Genomic DNA, 9,020 nt, shown 5'->3' with positions numbered 1-9,020 from the left:
TTTATTTATTTGAGACAGAGAGAATGAGAGAGACAGAGAGCACATGAGAGGGGGGAGGGTCAGAGGGAGAAGCAGGCTCCCCGCTGAGCGGGGAGCCCGATGCGGGACTCGATCCAGGGACTCCAGGATCATGACCTGAGCCGAAGGCAGTCGCTTAACCAACTGAGCCACCCAGGCGCCCCTTTATTTTATTTTTTTTAAAGATTTTATTTATTTATTTGAGACAGAGAGAATGAGAGACAGAGAGCATGAGAGGGAGGAGGGTCAGAGGGAGAAGCAGACTCCCCGCCAAGCAGGGAGGGACTCGATCCCGGGACTCCAGGATCATGACCTGAGCCGAAGGCAGTCGCTCAACCAACTGAGCCACCCAGGCGCCCTATTTACTTTTATTTTTACACAAATAGGATCCTACCATATATGCCATTCTGCAACCTACTTTTTTTTTTTTTTAAGAATTCAAAGCATGGTCTCAAAGAGATATTCGAACTTTATTTATTTATTTATTTGTAAGTAGGCTCCACGCCCAAAGCGGGGCTCAAACTCATGATCCTGAGATCAAGAGTTGTTCACTCTACTGACTGAGCCATCCAGGCACCCCTACTTTGTTCTTCTTTGAGATGTATTTTATTTTTCTTTATTATTTTTTTTAATAGGGAATTTGGATTTTTAAAAAAGATTTTATTTATTTATTTGACAGAGAGAGACACAGCGAGAGAAGGAACACAAGCAGTGGGAGTGGGAGAGGGAGTGCAGGCTTCCTGTGGAGCAGGGAGCCTGATATGGGGCTCGATCCCAGGACCTGGAATCATGACCTGAGCTGAAGGCAGACGCTTAACGACTGAGCCACCCAGGCGCCCCAAGATGTATCTTAAATGTCCTCTTGGAGGAAGCTGGATAAAGGGTACATGGGATTTATTGTACTTATTCTGCTATTTTTGCACCTTCTCATGAGTCCATAAATATTTCAGAATAAAATGGTTTTTAAAAAGCAATAAACTGGGGGGCTTGGATGGCTCAGATGGTTAAGCCTCTGCCTTCGGCTCAGGTTGTGATCCCAGGGTCCTGGGATCAAGTCCCACATCAGGCTCCCTGCTCAGAGGAGAGCCTGCTTCTCCCTCTGCCTCTTCACCTCCCCCTGCTCATGCTCTCTCTCTCTCTCTGTCTCAAATGAATAAATAAAAAAAATCTTAAAAAAAAATAAAAATCAATAAACTTTTCACTTTAAAAAGTTTATCTTAGTAATAGTGTCCCTTTGATACATTAAAAATTGGCATTATAGGATTATGCAGACTTTTCTCTTTTTTGACTGTGTCAGTTTTTGTAAGTTGTGTTCTCTAAGAATTTTTTAATTCCTTTGCATTTTCAAGTGTATTGGCAGAAAATTGTCCATTTATATTCTACCTCATTCTGTGAAATGGGTTACTAGGAATTTTTTTTTTTTTGAGAGAGAGAGAGGGAGAGAGCACGAGCAGAGCGAGGGGCAGAGGGAAAAGCAGACTCCCTGCTGAGCAGGGAGCCCGACATGGGGCTCGATCCCAGGACCCTGAGATCATGACCTGAGCCGAAGGCAGATGCTTAACGACTGAGCCACCCAGGTGCCCCCTGTTGATATTTTTTAATGTAACGAGTTTAGGAGTCCCTTGTTGGGTGCAGGGCACTGTGACACAGCTTTGGGAAACAAAGGTAGTCAGGCACCCTGTGTACCTCCCAAACCCCTCTGTCCAGACCGGCGGTTTTTAGCCTCTCTTGCAGCCATGGGTCCCCTTGACTGTGGAACTAGGAACATGTGCTTGTGGGATACACCCAAACTTCACAAATGATTTTAGCGAGTAATCCAAGCTTGGGAGCCGATCATTAATCCATGGACCGACGCTCAGATCATTTGCTCTCTTGGAAGTGCAATGGACAACTGGAAAAATTAGAGCTCACCCAGCTGAAAGGTCCTGTAGTGAGGAATATAGTCATCACTTACAGTACTCATTTCTCCTGGAGGAGAAAGCACCCTCCCAGTTGTGTGGTGAGCAGACTCCATTATTGACAGAGAGGTGAGCTGTGGAGAGAGATGGTATGATTCAGCTGGAAGCTGAAAGAGCTCTGGTCAAAATCCAGGTTTATGACTTGTACTGTTTTGTCAAACAGAGTGGGTGAGTAATACGAAACGCCACGAGCAAGGTTTAAAAGTGATCCTAGCGTCCATCGTCCAGAGATGAAAAGTTCTGATCAGTGATCAGGATTACCTTTGCATATGGACCTTTTCAAATTTTAGAAAGTCTTTCTCCTTTTTCTCTCTCTCTCTCCGCATCTCGCCCTCCTTCTCTCCCCTCTCTTTCTCACCTAGACCATATTTGTTTATATGATGAGCCCCCCCTTATTAAATGATGTGTTCCTCGCGGAAAGGGACCACAATTGGTTTATTTCCATTTGCTCGCTGCCTAGCCAAGTGCTGGGTGCAGTTGGCACTCACGGTTGAATGAATGCAAGTTCATTCTATGAAGAAAGAGATCAGAGACAGAAGCTTTGATTAAATGTGTTGTTCCCCGGCTCAGGTTCTGCCTTCAGAGATTATCTCTAGGACGTGAAAAGCGTACTGCCCCACCTCAACCAGTAAGGTCCACTGTTCCACGCAGCCTACCCTCTCAGCCAAAGGGGCTCCAGTGCGCCATCTTGAGCTCGGTATGCTTCTCTGTTGTGGGCTGTTACCCACGTGCATGGCCTCTTCCTGACATTCACGTTAGCCTTGGCCGACATTTCTGATCCACCATGGCTGACCCCGGTGGGCAGGTGGTGGAGCTGGACTTATAATGAATAAGCTAAGGGAGGGCATAACAGCCATGCTAAAATGCCAGTTTTATGACGTCTCAATGCATTTTTAAGGAAATGGTTGACAAAACAGAGGGTTAAGATCAGCAGGTCACTAGGGGATTTTATGGAAGATGTTGCAATAGTATATTTCTTTCCAACTATTGCTTTTTTAGCTGCTTCCCTGAGGTTTTGGTATGTGGTACTTTTGTTTTTGTTTGTGTCACACCATCCTCTAATTTCTGTTGTCAGTTCTTTCCTGACCCGTGGTTACTTAGAAGTGTATTTCTGAATTTCCGAAATAGGGATTTTCTAGTTACACGTTTTTGTTGCTCGCTGCTAGCTTAATTGCATGGCGGCCAGAAAATATATTCTATATTATTTAAATTCTTTGACATTTTGGACACTTCATTTCTGACCCAGCATCTGGAATGTTCTGTGTATGTTTGAAAGGAATGCGTACTCTGCAGTTATTACAGCCAATGTTCTGTATGTTTTTTATATCGAGTTTGCTGATTGTCTGGTTCACATAACCTAAATGGTTGCTAATTTCTTGTTTGTTTGCTCTGTTAGTTAGGGAGAGTAGTATGTTAAAATCTCTCACCATGATTGTGGATTTGTCTGTTTCTCCGTGTAATCCTTTCAGTATTTTGTTTTATATATTTTGAGGCAATGTTATTAGAAAAAGGAATTTCTTCTTGTGAACTGAATATTTTACAACTTTGAGGTATCTGTGGTTTGGCTTTTTGTCTTTAAAATCTACCTCAGTGGGGCGCCTGCGTGGCTCAGTCGGTTGAGCGTCTGCCTTCGGCTCAGGTCGTGATCCCAGGGTCCTGGGATCGTGTCCCACATCTGGCTCCTTGCTCAGAGGAGAGCCTGCTTCTCCCTCTGCCTCTGCACCTGCCCCTGCTCATACTCTTTCTCTGTATCTCTCTGTCTCAAATGAATAAATTTTAAAAATCTTAAAAAAAATAAAAAACTTTTCACTTTAAAAAGTTTATCTTAGTGGGGCGCCTGGGTGGCTCAGTTGTTAAGCGTCTGCCTTCGGCTCAGGTCATGATCCCAGGGTCCTGGGATCGAGCCCCGCATCATCAGGCTCCCTGCTCAGCAGAGTAGCCTGCTTCCCCTCCTCCCCCTGCTCAGGCTCTCTCACTCACTTTCTCTCTGTCAAATAAATAAAATCTTTAAAAAAAAATTTAAAAAATAAAGTCTACCTCATTTGATATTAATACAGAGATATCAACTTTATTTTGGTTACTTGGTATATTTATCTTCCTTTTTTATTCTCAACATCTCTATATCCATGTGTTTTAGATGTGTCTCTTACAACACTGCATATAATTGGATTTCTTTTTTCCATCCAGTCTATCTTTGTATTTTTTTAAAAGATTTTTATTTATTTATTTATTTTATTTATTTATTTTTAAAGATTTTATTTATTTATTTGAGAGAGAGAATGAGAGACAGAGAGCACGAGAGGGAAGAGGGTCAGAGGGAGAAGCAGCCTCCCTGCCGGGCAGGGAGCCCGATGCGGGACTCGATCCTGGGACTCCAGGATCATGACCTGAGCCGAAGGCAGTCGCTTAACCAACTGAGCCACCCAGGCGCCCAAGATTTTATTTTTTATTTATTTATTTGACAGAGAGAGACACAGCGAGAGAGGGAACACAAGCAGGGGGAGTGGGAGAGGGAGAAGTAGGCTCTCCGCAGAGCAGGGAGCCTGATGCGGGGCTCGATCCCAGGACCCCGGGATCAGGACCTGAGCTGAAGACAGACGCTTAATGACTGAGCCACCCAGGCGCCCCTCTCACCTTCATTCTTGAATATTTTTTTCTGGTACAGAAGATATTTCAATGTCTCTGGCTTCCCATGTATCCTGTGGGAAAGTCTGCTAACAACCTCTTTTGAAGGTAATCTTTTCTTCTCTGGCTGCTTTTAAAAGATTGTCTCCTTCAGCTTTTGGCATTTTTGCTTTGATGTCCTTTGGTGTGTTATTTATTTTAACATTTTCCTCCCTGTGGCTTGTAGAGCTTCTGGAAAGCATGCGTTGGGATCTTTCATTAGTTTTGAAAGTTTTTAACCATTTTTTCTTCAAATATTACTCTACCCTACCCTCTCTCTCCTCCTATACTCAGTGCATCCTTTATGTCCTTATTTCTTTCCAGTAATTTATTTTTCTTCAAGATTTTATTTTTTAAAGTAATCTCTACATCCAACATGGGGCTTGAACCTACAACTCTGAGATCAAGAGTCTGGCGCTCTACCGACTGAACCAGCCAGGTGTCCCTTTCCAGTATTTAAAATCCTTCGTTCTTCCACCTTTCATGTTGGTGGTTGTCTTCTGCTCCCTCTTCTAGTCTTGCCTAATTGTTTAGTTTAACCACCCGAGCTGTCGATACTGTTATTTTATTTGTTATCTCTAAAATTTCCATCTAGTTCTTTTTTCAGTTCTTCAGTCCTGTGTTGAAATTCTCAAATCATTAACTTACAATTCTTTAGCATTGTAAGTCTGCTTATTTTACAATGTGTCTGAGAACTCCGATCTCTGAAGCCTTGTGATTTGGTTTGCTTTTGCCCTACTTGCCTCATTAAAAAAATGTTATCTCCATGTGTGCTACATAGCATCTTTACAAAACAGCTTGTGGAAATAATCTAAGATGTAGGCTGCCTCCAGAAATGACGATTTACGTTTTGTTCTGCTAGGCACCGGGAGCACGGGGAATGTGTGATTGCCTCAGTTCAACTTCCGAGAGGTGATGGGCAGCCTAGCGGCCAAGCCTGATTCAGCTTCACCCCTTTTCCTGGAGTAGTCCCTTGGAGTTCCCACGCAAAGCGAAGGGATTCACCTGTAACCCCCACCCCCACCTCCACCCGTAGTGGATCGTGGACTCTAATATCTATTCCCCTAATCCTAAAAGGCTGAGAAAAGCATGTTCAGCCTCTCAGCTGCCCCCTTAGGAATTGGTAAACACATCCAGAGGGAAAAGTAACCTCATTCCTTAGCCTCCATTACCTGTCCAGTCCTGCCCCTGTAATTCACTACCTTAGTAGCCATCGGAGTCCTTGAAGCAGATGTGTTTTTGGTTTTCGTGTTGTTTCAGCTTTTCCGGTTGTCAACAGTGGGAAAGTTGGTCTGAACTGCTCAGTCCACTCTTACTGGAGGCAGAAGTCCCTCTTGCCCCTAAGGCTCTTAGATGTGCCAATAGAGGAGGTGGAAGTTCCATGGGACTGGTTTTGGGCTCTTATAGCGAGGTGGGTTGTAGCTAATTTTAATTGAGCTCAAGAAAATAAAGATGATATTATTTGTACTCTCAATAGGGTGAAACAATTAATAATTATTATTATAGAATTACAGTTGATCCTGGAACAAAACGGGGGTTATGGGCAGTGACTCCCCACCCCCAACTCCTGCACAGTCGAAAATCCACGTATCACTTTTTTTTTTTTTTAAAGATTTTATTTATTTGACAGAGAGAGACACAACGAGAGAAGGAACACAAGCAGGGGGAGTGGGAGAGGGAGAAGCAGGCTTCCCGCCGAGCAGGGAGCCCAATGTGGGGCTCGATCCCAGGACCCTGGGATCGAGTCCCGCATCAGGCTCCTTGCTCGGTGAGGAGCCTGCTTCTCCCTCTCCCTCTGCTGCTCCCCCTGCTTGTGCTCTCTCTACAAATAAATAAAAATCTTAAAAAAAAACCCTAACTTTTTCTTTTTTCTTTTTTGGTATTTCTAGGCTATATAGTTTGTCTGCGAGTTTTTCAAATTGTGGCATATCTCCAAAATATTTCCAATATATTTGTTGAGAAAAATCTGCATATAAGTGGACCCACACAGTTCAAACCTGTGTTGTTCTATAACAATTCATAGTTATTATGTATATAATTTGAATGGGTTTGTGATATTTGCAACCCCAAATTCCTAACTATAGTATGCAAAAGCAGTGTGTTTATACCACCTTTGCCTAAAATCTCACCAGAACTTTTTGGTTGTTAATAGGTATAAAAGGCTATTTTAGGGGCACTTGGGTGGCTCAGTCGTTGAGCGTCTGCCTTCGGCTCAGGTCATGATTCCAGGGTCCTGGGATCGAGCCCCACATCGGGCTCCCTGTTCAGCCGGAAGCCTGTTTCTCCCTCTCCCACTCCCCCTGCTTGTGTTCCCTCTCTCGCTGTGTCTCTCTCTGTCTGTTCCTGTCCATGACTGCATCCCAAACACTGTCGCTAGCTGGAACCAGGTTTCATAAATCAGAACCCCAAAGTTGAGGCAGGTCTGATTACGCGGTCCAACGTGAGTAAGAGGAAGTAAAGGCCCATTTTCTGCATGTGTTTCTATAACTTGATTAGTTTAAGTGCATCCATCCTTGTCTGAATGCCGTTTTAGAAAACGCAGATGTTACAGAAATATATAACAAAGTAGTGAAAATTCCATATAAAATTTTTTTAAAGATTTTATTTATTTATTTGAGAGAGAGAAAGAGAGAGAGCACGAGAGGGAGGAGGGTCAGAGGGAGAAGCAGACTCCCCGCCGAGCAGGGAGCCCGATGCGGTACTGGATCCCGGGACTCCAGGATCATGACCTGAGCCGAAGGCAGTCACCTAACCCACTGAGCCACCCAGGCGCCCTCCATATAAAATTTTTATACATACTCACATATTTCTGGTCTTTGGTTTATTCCATTTACCTATTGGCTTATTCTGGAATCAGTATCAAGCTTTTTAATAACTGTAGCTTTCTAATAATTTTATTCTTTAGTAAAAGTACAGCAGCCATCCCTCTTCTTTATATTTTCCTTGCTATTCTCGTGTTAGTTCCCATTAGAGTCGTTTTAACAACAACAACAACAAAATCCTGTTGTAGATTCACTGGTGTGCTTATTACGTTGAATTTATAGATTAACAGAGTGAAGTTACATCTCTGAAATATGGAGTTATTCTAGTTAAGAATAAGGAATTTATTTCCTTTTATTCATATTTCCCTAATATCCTGGTGGTTTTCTTAATTATTTGTTCATTGACAAAATTAATTCTTGATCAGTGCAAAAAGTTAGGAGAGAGTATAGGAATATGTTGATATAAGAACACGTTGATTGAAAAATTCCTCACTGTATTCCGATTCTTAGCATTGACTATAATTAACAACTTGGTGTATGTTATTTCAGATATTTTTTTCTGTGACTACACACTTTAAATAGACATGTAGGTTGTATCCAATCCAATAAGGTCTTAATTTTTAAAAGGCTTTATACTATGTCTATCCAGTAATTTACTTAAAAAAAATGCATTTCGATATTTATTGAGGTATTTGAACTCTCACGGTACGGTTTTGCAAGCCGGTGAACATTTGACAAATTATTTCTCCCAAAGAATTGTAACATACATTCCCAGACAACATAAATACATAATCAAAGTAATATCAACATATATAATTTTTTATAAACGGATTGTCAAGTAATAAAACAAAAACTATCATAATAAAACAAATTATCAAGTATCCAAAAAAGTAGGTTTCACAGCTCAAAAGGCACATGCAAGTATCCCCTGCTTTTTTTGCAAGTTCATGTAACACCACTTCACTTATACGAAAGACCTACATTAGTACTTGCTTTTGTTAACCAAAAGAAATCCAAAGAGGAATTTTGCTTTTGTGAAAAAAGATGAAAAGGTGAAAAGCAAAAATAGCCCCCCTGGTCTGTTTTGCAAGCCCTCTGTGCAGAGGCGGCGTGTACCCTGAGCAGACGCAGTGGCGCCACCAAGCACCTTTCCCAGGAACTACACTCAGCATCTCAAAATCAAGCCCCCAAACCTTTGCACTGTGTCTGCGAGCAACTGCATTATCTCAATTTATTTTGTGCATAAGTTAGCAAGACATTCCTGAGGTATCAGAAAAGCCTAGGTGTGGTTAATTTGTGGGTCTGGGAACACTAAAAAATTTTCTATATAAATTCATGGTAATTGCTTCTTTGCTTTGCACCGTTTTGCCTTAGGAAAGGTCTCATATGATCGCTCTAGTTTCAAAGAGTGGAGGAAACCTGTCATATTAGACTTCTCAATTCATTGCTAGAAATTCACTTCCTTTTTTTTTTTTTAAAGGAGAGGTTGGGAATAAAAGGAAAAAATCACGCTTCAAACAAAAAGAAAAGTGGTAAACAACTGATAGGTATATATAAATTATGAGATGTTCAGAAATTCTATGATTAAAATTCATTTTAGTTTCAATAACAAAGCATC

This window comes from Neomonachus schauinslandi, chromosome 15 (genome assembly GCF_002201575.2).
Source record: "Neomonachus schauinslandi chromosome 15, ASM220157v2, whole genome shotgun sequence".
Taxonomy (NCBI): Eukaryota; Metazoa; Chordata; class Mammalia; order Carnivora; family Phocidae; genus Neomonachus; species Neomonachus schauinslandi.
This window is presented reverse-complemented; position numbering follows the sequence as displayed.